General features: G+C 46.0%; 1 pseudogene; it reads left to right on the top strand.

Moving 5' to 3' along the window:
- The first annotated feature begins 11,161 nt into the window (after positions 1–11,161).
- On the top strand, positions 11,162–12,384 carry LOC136510236 (cytochrome c-type biogenesis protein CcmE homolog, mitochondrial-like; annotated as a pseudogene).
- The last annotated feature ends 226 nt before the right edge of the window (positions 12,385–12,610 follow it).

Raw genomic sequence — 12,610 nt, 5'->3', positions numbered from 1 at the left:
ATGTATTAGTGATATAGTGTAAGATGTTATCTGTAATAATGGTAAATATGTAAATACTTCGTGAAGACGGGGCGTGGCCCCTTTTTTTTAAAAAAAAATTATTAGGTAGCGTATCCGTGCGTTGCTACTGGATAACTAAATTTTTGTATTAGAAACACAAGGATCGCACGATAAAATAACAATACTGTAAGACATTAAACTGATATTTAATCTAAAAAATAAAGTTTGTGAAATTAACAGTCACTAAGAGCACGGCACCGTTGACCCACAAACTCTACTGTATAAACCTTTGGGTGATACGACTAAAATAATGTTTTATATCGGCATGAAGTCTTCGATATTACAAACTAAATGAAGCAATCAAATATATCATACAAACATTACCCAATCCATATATTTTGAACATGTTTGACCAATGAAAATGCACAAAATAACTATTATATTAAACTAAATTCATGTCCATCATCTATTCAAAGTGTATGTTACAAGCATGTAAATAATTTTAATCTATAAGACGCGATACGGTGTCCTTAGCAAATTCTTGAACTCGACAACGTCTGGCTTCATCAACAAGTAGACGATTGTGTAGGCCTATAAATAAATAAAAAAACTTTTGGGATCAGTGTTGTAGTCAATAAATTAAATCAATGAATTACCCAAAAGAACCCCACTTTGAAAATCATGTGCCTAATTACAAATAGGACTGAATACCAATTCGCTGAAATCGTCAGTAGTGGTCACTCCGCCTATCATACACGAGCAAAAAAATATAATAACTGATACTTTATTTAGTCAATACATATGAGGACATCAATGATACAATACCTCTTTTCTATTCATTTGTACAAAGAGACCAGCTAAAATGCGCAACTCTGATGTCGCTCGTCGCCATTTCCGATAAGTGACGGCATATGTGTGTATACTTGACGGTTATTATGATGCAGTGGTACCTACGAGTTACAAAATTGATTAGCATCAAACAATAAAAAATTGATAGCATGGAGCAATGATAAAATTTTCAATCTAAGTACCTTTCATTCATCAGCACCACATATCTATACGGTTGCATCCACACGTCATCCCTTCCTCAAATATTAGACACATGCACAACTATACCAATGACATCTACAAATACAAACGATAGTTATTGACGGAATAGGAGCATCAACAGTTAACTACTGTATTTTTAAATATAGGACATATGAGGTATACCTGCAAAAAAGTACTCAGCTTGAGCGTATACATCCTCGAATTCCATAAGGGTGAATTATGTACTTAGCACTGAAACAAATCAGTCTTCCACATTTGGCATTAAAAAATTTAAACTTTCTTATTTGGCACCAAGTTAAAATTTTCTTCCCTAGATAGCACTGCCGTCCATTTAGACTAGTAACGACGTCAAGTGGCTGGTAAAATGATATGAATGCCCTTCTTTATAGCAGAAATATATGATGCCAAATACAGAAATAATAGATGGCCAGGTTGTCAAATAAGAATATTATAAATATCACAAATATATTGTGAACTAAAACATGGGAATTTTGATAATCAGAGTCTACAAATAAATAAATAATAAATTTCAAATTCTAAGGCAAGAGTAGGTCCCGCTGGGTAGGCTTAGCGCGGGAGGGATTTGCCCTGTCTAATTAGCTTGGTTAGAAATTATTTGATGCAGTTTAGTGACGTGGCGCACTACCATTGGTTGCTGTGACGTGGATGGCCAGGTGCCTTTAGCCGTTCGTGATCGAGCCGTAGAGACCGGGTGTAGAGAGACGGAAGCCGTGGGTGGCAGCAGCGCGGCGTCCATCTCGGTGCCACGACGGCTTCCAGTGGCGGCGTGAGGGCGGCTTCGACGGCATTGGGTCGGCGGCCTGAGGCGTTGTGCTTCGCTCTGGTGGCACTAACTGATGTGCTCGTGCTCCACGCCAGCGGCGGCCTCGACTGTAGTCTAGCGAGCGACGGTGGTGGCTTCGAGGACGCCAAGTAGAGAGGCAGAGGGGCGGCGGCGGACGACCTCAGTAGCCTGGCGATGCGCTCTGGGTGAGCACGGCATCACTGGTGGTGCTTGGCTTCGGCATAGAGCGGTGTTCGGCTTTGAACGACGTCCGTGACTTCCCGTCTCCATAGTCCAGAGAGCAGAGGAGGGGAAGGAGCAGAGCGGTAGCATCGTGGCATAGGGCGACGGCAGTGCTCCTAGGCTCTGGCTCGAGTTGAGAAGGGAATCAGGCCGAGTACAGCGTTCGACGTCGTCGTCTTCGGTCTTCTCATCCACGCGCGGAATAGAGGGGAAAAGAGGAGCAGAGCAGAGAGCGCCGAACAGATAGAGAGAGCGGAGCAGAGCAACAACGGGGGCTTTGTCTCATTGGCAATTGGCGCTAGCGGCGTGGCACCGGTGCGAGCCAGCGGGATGCTCGTCTATGCGGCCGTTGCGACAAGTCAAGGCGCGGGCGGCTCCGGCAATGCTTAGCTCCAGCGTGGTGGCCGGCGGCGAGGTCAGGAAGCAGCTCCGACGGCGTGGCTTTGGCGAGCATGGCGTGGAGTGGTCGGCGGCTTCAGGCTCCAGCACGGAGATGGTTGAGGTAGCAGTGCGAGGACGCTCGACGCTCCTGCGAGCCATGGTAGCGGTGGCGCTCCAGCTCCCGAGCAGTAATGCTGCGATGGTGGTGTCATCCTGCGAGCACACGAGCTCCATGCTGGCTTGGCTCCGCGGGAGCCATGGTGGGATGCCTTGTGGCCTATGCGCCGGGAGCCGCCACCGCATCGCCTCTGCCACGCTGCTGGCTGGCCGGAGGGGCTGCGCCGCCTCCGCCACGCCACGGGCTGGCCAAAGCGTCGGCCCCGCCGCCGCGACCGCGCCATGGCCTGGCTCCGTCGGGTGAGGTCACCCCACTAGAGGGCACGTGCAGCTGGTGCTGGGCGCCACCGCTCGCAACATCCTCTGCTCCATCATCCTCTCCTCCTCGTTCCATCAATCTAGGGTTTGGTGTTTTTTTTCGGGGAAGAAGGTCACAAACTCACGGGAGATAGGAGCGCTCGGCCGCTCAGGAAGTCTAGGGAGAAATTGCATGCGTGAGTAACAGAGGGTACGTTGGTCACACTAAGAAAAAACAGACACGGTCAAAATAATCAACTAATAGATGAATGGATGAAATGGATGGTAGTGCCATATAGGGAAGGAAATTTTAACTTAGTGCCACATAAGAAAGTTCAAATTTTTAAGTGCTAAATACGAAAGACTGATTTGTTTCGGTGCCAAATACATAATTCTCTCATTCCATAAAGGTACGAGGACACTAACAAATCCATAGCTCTTTCGATGGTGCATTAGCCTTTGTGGAGATAGAACCACAAAGTAGTCGGCACATAAACGGAAGATGTAGCCCAATGGACCAACATGAGTAGGCGCGAAGCCAACTCTCATGAAGTCATAACATTCTCCTACACGAAGCAAACTGATCGAACCTCATGGTTTGGTCGCTGTACGCAACTACTTCCATTTTGGTTCCCTGTAAGAATATTAGATCCAACAGATAGATAACAATATTCTGTAGAAAAAAAATTAGACATTGTCCAAAAAGATGAGCTCAAAATGCACCTGCTCATCCTTCAAAATTACACGCAAATATGTATCACCATGGTGATGTCGTACGTTGCCTTTCCAAAAAACCATGGCACTCACATCCCATATAGAAGATATGTGTTCTATTCCTACTTCATGGAATTCAACCCATCTACAATCCCGTCATGTCAATCAAAATGATAAAACACACGAGTAAACCTATGTTGATAGAAAATGATTGCCTCGATCAATTACAAGATAAATGTAACATAGTTACCTGTAGATGTGTGTATCGGTGATTGTAGGCGGCGGGTCAGCGTACACCCTCTTTCTTTTGAGTGACCGACAGCCAGAACCCATATTGGCAACTGAGAAACCAAAATCATGAAAAATAAACAGGATGACATTAGTCAGTCTAAACATAATATACTATTATTCTATGGAGATCGGCAAGCAATTAAAGATTTAAAGTTGTCCGTGTGCTCTATGCCTCTATCCTGTTATCTTGATGACGTCATGTGAGGCCTTTGAAATAACTACAACACCTACATTGTTAATTTGTTAGCATACATGATCACAAATTTGATGCCCGTGCGTGGCCACGTGCCAACAAAATTTGAACTGTTGTATACGGTGATAGATCATGATGCAAATCAAACCACCAAAATAAGATCATGTTTTGGTTGCTATCATGATGCCTTAGAGATATTTTTTGGTTTATATGATTTATTATTGGAGTTGTGTAGCCTCCAGAAATCCAATCCAAGTAGGGCCATGAATTTTTTAGGATTTACATTCTCCAAGAAGTACAGGGAATAAATTTTATAAAGAGATAAAAGGAGCTAAGCCTTGCATTAGCTAGAGATCCCAACACACATCACATAGCCTCTGCACGTATCTATCCAAGACTCTTAAAGAGGCATGATTTCAGATCACACAAGCACCGGAGGCAATAATAAGTAAAGAAACACATCAGGGCAGGATGGGATTCACTAACAGAGTGGACGCATTCTATATAACAACCATATTTTGTTTATCCACATGCGCTGAGGGCGCGCGCATTCTACTATTTTTTTATTTCTTTCTTGCGCCGTGGGAAACAAACGGATTTGGGGGAAGGCGGACAGCGGGCGCCTCTGGTTTTCTTTCTTGGAGCATGGGAAAGAAGGACGCACGACCAGGGCAGGGACGGTCGGATGGGCTAGAAGGATCTAAAACTGTCCACAGTGGTTACATTTGGTCCTAAACACGACTACACGTGGGCTATACATTCGTTGCGGGCTTGCGGCAGCTCGTGGGCTCGTGGCAGGTCCACCGTTCATTGCCACGGCTGCAGCACAGCAGCAAGCAATGCGCTCGTTGTCTCATCGACGGTCGCAGATGCCGGTGAGCGCGTGCACAACCGAGATGAGACGCAGACGTCGAATTGTTGAAACGACTCACTAAAATTGGCTCCGGTCACTTTTGTAATGTGGTGTGTGTGCTTTGTTCTCTCGTTCAGTCGTTCCGGAGGTGGCGCTTGTGCAACGGTGCAAGTGACACGGTTGCTACTTTTTTCCCCCTTTTTTCCAGATGGCTTGTGTTGCTGCTCCAGCTATTGTTGCAGGTTTGTTAGCAGTTGTAACTTGCATCAACGGCATCAACCCAATGATGAACATCTCAAAAAATAAAACCAGTGATGCAACTGATGGTTACTGTAAAAGTGATTGTTTGCTGAAACTTTTACTCAATGGTAAAAGAAAGTTAAGCAAAGGAACTGTTGCTACGGTAGACTTGCAGAACCAGATCATGGAGCGATCGAGCCGGTGCTAATCATCATTCAATTAAATGGTCATAACAGGAATACTCAGCCATTTGAATCTATAAGGATCATGACAGCTCAATGGAAAGATGGAACACAGGCAATAAACATCAAATCAAAGTAACCAGAAGCACGAAAATCATGGCAAATGGCTGCGGTAACGATTCGATTTCATGCACAGATAGAGGTTCACAGTCTAAGAACTTGAAGCAAAAACAAAGAGGGTTCATGACGAATTACTGGACCAACCATTCCCAAACCACTACCATGACAACACGCATCACATAGCCTCTGCGCGTATCTATCCAAGACTCGAGGCATGATTTCAGATCACACAAGCACTGGAGGCAATAACAAATAAAGAAATGCATTAGGGTAGGATGGGATTCACTAACAGGGTGGACGTTTGTGGAAGACAGAAGATGTTGGAAGCTCCTTGTGGCAGTCTGCAGTCCTCCTCGAGGGCACAGCAAGATGGCAAAGGCGACGATGACGGCGACGCGCTATGGCGAAGCACAACCGGTGCGCAAGGGAGGATGTGAGGGCGGAGGTCGGTGCGAGCGAGGGCGAGCTCAGCTGGCGAGGGTGGGTGCTATGGCGAGGCCACATGATTTATAGCAGAGGATTGATAGCAGTCTCTCTCTTTTCTTTTGTCTTAATTCTCTTTCCTTCTGTGTTACTTCTCTTTCCTTGGAGCAAGGCGCAGGGAAGCCGGGAGAGGCTCGTTGCCATATATGCTGGTGCATGCAAATATGCAATGTGTATATGGATAGCCTAATAATTTTCTACTTCCTATTTTTGCCGTGATTCCATGTAAATTTTTTTGCAAGTGCTAGCTTTCTCCCATGATGCAAATATGCTAGTGCTAGCACCCTTCTTCATCCACGTTACAATTTTCAAACAACAAAATGTAAAAAAAAAAGATTATTTCTATAATTATATCACAATACTAAACAAAGTAGCATAGTAGCATGGCCAAATAAATTTGCTTATAAATTGCATTAAACACATAGTGTTTCCCTCCAAATTCATCGATCAAGATTGTGATTCATTCTAAATTAGAGAAGATATATATATAAATGTCACTTTACCGCAATGGCAACAAAAACAATATCATGATCTAGTTCTTACCATGACAACCGTATTCATTATGACAATCTATACTACCATGCCTTGTCTGTGATTCGCTTAAGATAGTCTTCTAATCCTATGTGTATGTAATTTCTTGTTTGCATTTGTAGTCATGCGTGTTTGTAGTCTCTTAAGGTCATTTTCACATTTGTAATAATTTCTTAATTCTCCATGACATGCTAATACCATAGTCCAACCCTTTCGATTCATTGATGTAAGTTTTCTTTGAAGTATCGCTAATCATTAACCATGGAAGCAAGGAAACACGTTATAAACAATAAACATCACGTTACAAATAAACACCAAGTATTGATCATTACAATGAAATTATAGTACAAACAATCATTGGTGATAATAGTATAATTACACCACCGTTGCCAAGTAGCACCACAAACTAAAAGCACTAGTATAGTACCCGTGCTAACGCTACGGTTTTATTTCAGGGATGTACATGAAAACAACCAAACAACGATTTTTGTTTCTAGAGTTCAACTTTCACACAATTGTATATGACCATGTATATACAATCCGAGAAACACTTACACGTAACAAGACATAATAAAGTTATTTCTCACATTAACCATATAATTTACAATCTGCCTAAGTCCTTAAATATTCTTGGAGATCTTCATGGCCACTTCATGCAAACTTCATCCCAAATAATCAAAGATGTCGTAGCAAGCTTTTTAAAGTAGATATATCTTCTTAAAGTAACTCTATAATTCACTTTTGATAAATGAAAGAAAAAAATGTATTTGATCTTTTTTAAAATTAAATAATAGATATAGTCGTAAATATATGTGCGCAACCGCGATGGATATTTATCTGGTTATTCCTTGGTTTCTCTCTCTCTCCCATCCTGTTTTTCTTTCTTTAGATGATTTTCGGGTATTAGAAAGCTAACTAATGAAAATTATTGGACAAAAGAAGAAAAAAGTATTTCTTCTTGGCATAATCAACTGATTTATCAAGTAAGTTTTAAGTACTCCATCTATTTTAAATTATAAGTCGTTCTAGCTTTTCTAGATACATACTCTATCCATTCCAAATTATAAGTCGCTTTGACTTTTTTGGTTCATTCATTTTGCTATGTATCTAGACATATTATTATATCTTAATGCATAACAAATTAGATGTACCAAAAAAATCAAAGCGACTTATAATTTGGAATGGATGAAGTAGTTTTTACTATGTATATAGACATAATATATATTTAGGTGCATAGCAAAAGCTATATATCTAAAAATTAGAACAAAACTAATTGTCTCTAGCTTGCGTGTTCTATTTTCATGAATGGCCTTTTATTTTCATAATCACGTGTCAAGTCGGTTCGTTTGTTTTGTAAACTCGGTCGGAGCGTGTAGTGTGTTACTTTTGTAACACAGTGGTCTAACTCCTCTCTTTGGAGGATAAAACCGGATATTTCTTCTATTTTTTTAAAAAAATAGGCAAAACCAAACGTGCTAAACCTCTTCATCGATCTTCTCTCTGTGGGCCCGGATTGTAAGTGACCCGTTTTGCTTCTTTGTTCGCCGTTGGTATTTTATGAGAAGAAAGGGGTAGACCTTTCCAGGTTTAGCGACGCTACAGACGCTCCACTGCTCCTTACTGACGCGTGGGGTCACCATACCAGGTCCCACAGTGTTCTTGACGGAAACATGCGAGTGGGTATGTTGACAGGCCTGTCGCCATTTCTTGCTGACGCAATACCAGAACTGACACGAAGAGTTTTGGAAGGGGCGCGTCAGATGGGGCCGAGGCTCGGCATGGGTTTTTCCATTATAATGATAATTCTGGAAATTGCCTTTATCGGAGTCACGGATCCCTCCTTCCTATTTGCCTTGACTGACTTCCATATTTGCTCTAATTGACTTTCATTGGTTTCCTATTTTACCGTAGACTGTAGGATGTGCTGGAAATTGCCTTGATCAGAGTCACGGATCCCTCCTTCATATTTGTCTTGACTGACTTCCATATTTGCCTTGATTGACTTCCATTGGTTTCTATTTTACCGTAGACTGCGGGATGTGTGAGGCGTGCGTTGAAGCCTGCGTGGGAGAGATCCAAATAACGTTGGCCATCGGATCAAGTCGAAGCCTGTGAGAAAGGATCAAGGGCCATAGATTTTAATGATACGGTAATCCTGAATACAATTTCATTGGTGCACAATGGTTGTAGTCTCTTAGCGGGGGACTTTTTTTGAGAGACCTAGTATAATTTTGATTGGTCGCTTATAGTAGAGATTAAGTTGTGTGAATAAACACCAATGTTCCAATAGCCACACAGACTGTACAGGAACGGTTGTAACTTACAGAATCAGGAGTGTTGAATTGCCGCGCAAGAGCATCTCCTCCAGCGACCATCTGAACCCGGGTGTGGTAATGGATAAACGTCGAGCTTGATGGTGTTACTGACCAACAGCCTGTTCGTTTGGCCGTGGCTTGTCGTAAACGATCGTAAATTTTTAGCCGGAACAGTATTTTACTCTTACACAAACCAGCCAGCAGTACTTCTTCACGAACCAACAACGATACGAACCAGCCAACCGAACAGGTTGCAAGATGCAGGATTTATTGATATAAAATCCCATCACGAAGTTAGAATGTTGCTTAGAAATTAAATTCTACAGCAGCAGCAGTATAATCTCCATGAGCAAGGGTGCCAGCAGAGCTCATCTCAGCGAGCAGAAGTAGCCCACTTCCTTTAGGCAAACCCTTCAAGGGCAGAACACAACAGTAACTTATATGCAACAGTAACTTATTCAAGTTATTATTAATAGTTGCAATGCAAGTAATATACATAAAGCACGGGCGAGGGTAAGGCTTGCCACTAACATCCTTTCTCAGACTCCACACAGAGCGGGAGCTCTCTGCGCACAGGGTACGACCTTTTATATTCAGCTTCAAGCCATCTATGTTTCCAGGTGTAGGTATTATATGCACATTAATAATATCGGCCTAGAATATGCAGAGTATTCCTCTGAACCAGATTAGAGGAAATTTCGTATGAAAGCGAGATTAATTCACCTATACCAGCAATAGTTGAGCTCGGCGCTGTCAATTCAAAAAGGATCTGTAAGCCATTGTTCCTCTGAAATCAGTTTGGGTGAAAATAGGAAAGATAAGTGGCTTCAATTCTTCATCTGAACTTGTCAGCTCATCTTCAGTTTAGAGCAATTTGATTGATGAGCTCGATGATGAAGAGGGCGATGATGTTGGTGAAGTACTGCCATTGGCAGTGTACTAGACGGGCGTGTTGAGGATCTGATCAGGGAGAAAGTGCCACTGGGGATGACCGCGCTGCTCCGATCTCTCGTCCGAGAGACCGGCGGCTGGGCAGGCAAGGCGTGGCGCAGGGCTGGTGAGCAGAGGACGCTGCTTCTCATGTTCCTGGCAACAGCAAACCAGGCGTATGCTCGGTGAGTGTGGGACGCTGCTTCTCGCATTTTTAGGAAGTGATATTTCTCTATTCTTAATCTGCATAGCAACAATGGAGAATTATGTTATGTCTGAACAGAACATAAGAAATGAGGCACAAGAAAGAAAACCAGAACTCACCCAACGTTGAAACAAAAAAGCTAACATTACCGGTCTTGTGTAAATTTCAAGAACTACACCTGCTGAGGCAATAAGAGGAGAATGAAAAAATATAACATTTTGAGGTTGATATTAGTTAACCGTTTTTTATATGAATGTGAATAAAGTATGACACAAATAACACTGAACGTTCCAATTTTTTCGTCATCTTTTGCTAGTGCCTACTCAAACACTGACGCATCAGATCAGGCAATGAAAAAAATCAATGTCAACCTTCTAAGCTGCTGGATTCAGAGGCTTCGCAGGTTTGTGCAGCAAAATGCAAATCAATAAATAGTTTAATGCAGCCAAAAAAAAGATTTGAGATTGTAATCCAGCTAGCTCAAACTGCAAAAAGGTGAAATTACATCTTTTCTATTGTTTGTACCATGTAGGATAAAGCATTGTCGCCGGTGTGTACCTAAGACTGAGAGATGGCAGGTTGTCTGAGCTGCAAACCAGCTCCAGGTGTAGCAGGTCAGGACGGTGCAGGGCAGGGGCATCCGCGGTAAAGGGGCAGGGAGGCCATCGGAGGGCTTCACCGGCGTCGTGGACGAGCTCCGATGAGGGCGGTGAATCGACTGCTGCGACCTTTGACCGCCGGCTCGGGGAAACGCGAGCAGGTAGCGACTCGGGGAACCGCTGGGGGGCGAAAGCGCGGGCCGGTGCGGGAAGCTTGAGCGGCCGGCGACGACGGTGAGGCGACGGCGCAGCGAGGCCCCAGCGACTCAGCGACCAAATGCGCGCGCCTGGCGGCGCCGCTCGATTCGCCGGATTCGAGCTCCGGTGCGACGGGGAATGGGCTTCCAGTCGGCTCGCGCGACGCGGCACCGGATCCGGCACACCGGCTGCTGCTGTGCTAAGGCGCAGCGAGACGATGGCGAAGCGCGGCGCGACAGCGAGACGACGTGTGTGACGAGGGCCTCATGGGGCGATTAATTAGGCGGTGATGACGCGGACGTAGCCGAGGGAATCCGCCACCACCGTGTCCGCCTTGCACGGATCTAGAGCGCAAGGGCGGCTGCCCGTCACCGACACCCGTGCACGCAAGGCCGTTGGGATGGGGAAGGGCGCAGTGGCCGCCGTCGGGAGGGGATGGGGAAGGGCACCGCCACCATGGTCGTGGAGAGCAGGGCCAGCAGCGCGGTGGCTTTGGTGTCGCATCCGGGGATGCATGGGAGCGAGCGGCTTTGGTGTCGCACCTATGACGTGCGCGGGTGGCGGCGGCGCGTCTTGCTGTGGGCGGGCACGGGCGCAGGGTGGGCGCGATGGGGGCGCGGCGGCGACGCAGCCAGAATCACGGGAGCGGGTTTTGTTTTCTTCCCGAAGCGACGTTTCTTTCCTTGGAAGGGAGATGGGCGTAAGGGGCGCAGAGAAAGATCGCATGGGCGACAGGCAGGACGATGGATGAATGTCGCACCAAAAAGTGTCCACGCTTTGTTCTTTTTAGTTGTAGGAGATTCAAAAATATGCCCTTGGAGGTATGCTTTCAAAATCTGGACCTTAGCTCGGCGCCATCGTTGGTGGCGCCGAGGTTACACATCTCAGCGCCAAAGGGTTTGATGCCTAGGTCGGAGCCACATTGGCGGCGTCGACGCTGACATGGCAGCCAGCTCGGCACCATGGATCTTGGCGCCAAGTTTGGCGCCGTGGTTATTGGCGTTGAGCTTGGCGCCGAGTTGATGTTTTAACCTAGCGCCCTCTCCACCCTCCTCCACACACCGGCACCCATCCCCACCCCACGCGCGACCGCGGTGGCCGTCGCCACCCCCACCCCCACCGCCACCCCGCTTGGCCCGTTCATGCTCACCATGCTCTCCACGTTCTAGGACCAGCTCGTCTTCTACGTCACGCCCACCGACGCACTCGCCAAGTTCACCGCCGACCCCTCCAAGCCCCGCGTCCGCCTCGGTGGCCTCGTCCTCGAGGGCTCCATCGCGCACCCCTCGCCGTCCTCCCCTGAGATTGAGTTCGTCGTCATGGACCTCATCATCGACGTGCTCGTCCGCTACGAGGACGCGCTGCCCGACCTCTTCCACGAGGGCCACTCCATCGTCGTCGAGGGCCTCCTCAAGCCCTTCACCGATGACCTCCGCCACCACGACGATGGGAGGAAGGTCACCGAGAAGGCGCGGGAGTGCGCGTGCTTCTTGCATGGCACCGAGGTGCTCGCCAAGCACGACAAGAAGTACATGCCCAAGGAGGTCGGCGAGGTGCTCGAGTGAAACGAGAAGTGGCTCGAGGCCAAGGCAGAGGCGGCCGCCGCTCAGGGGTCCATTGTGGCTGCGGCGGCGAAGGAAGCAAAGGCAAGCTCGTAAGATTTTGTCCGCCTTCTGGTTCGAGATTTTCTGGATCTTGAGTATGAGGCATCCGGCATAGGTACATTTGGATTTGATTTCACTCTAGCGCTGGGGAATATCTGCAGCGTGATTGAATTTGATTCTAAGCTGATGTGATTGTTGAGCTAGGAATCAAGCAATTTTTGTTAGGGGAATAATGACAAATGTTGATTGAACACAATATACAAACTCGTTCTGAAGTAAT

Source organism: Miscanthus floridulus, chromosome 16 (assembly GCF_019320115.1).
Source record: "Miscanthus floridulus cultivar M001 chromosome 16, ASM1932011v1, whole genome shotgun sequence".
Lineage (NCBI taxonomy): Eukaryota > Viridiplantae > Streptophyta > Magnoliopsida > Poales > Poaceae > Miscanthus > Miscanthus floridulus.
Note: the sequence above shows the minus strand (reverse complement) of the source record. Positions and strands in the feature narration are given on the sequence as shown.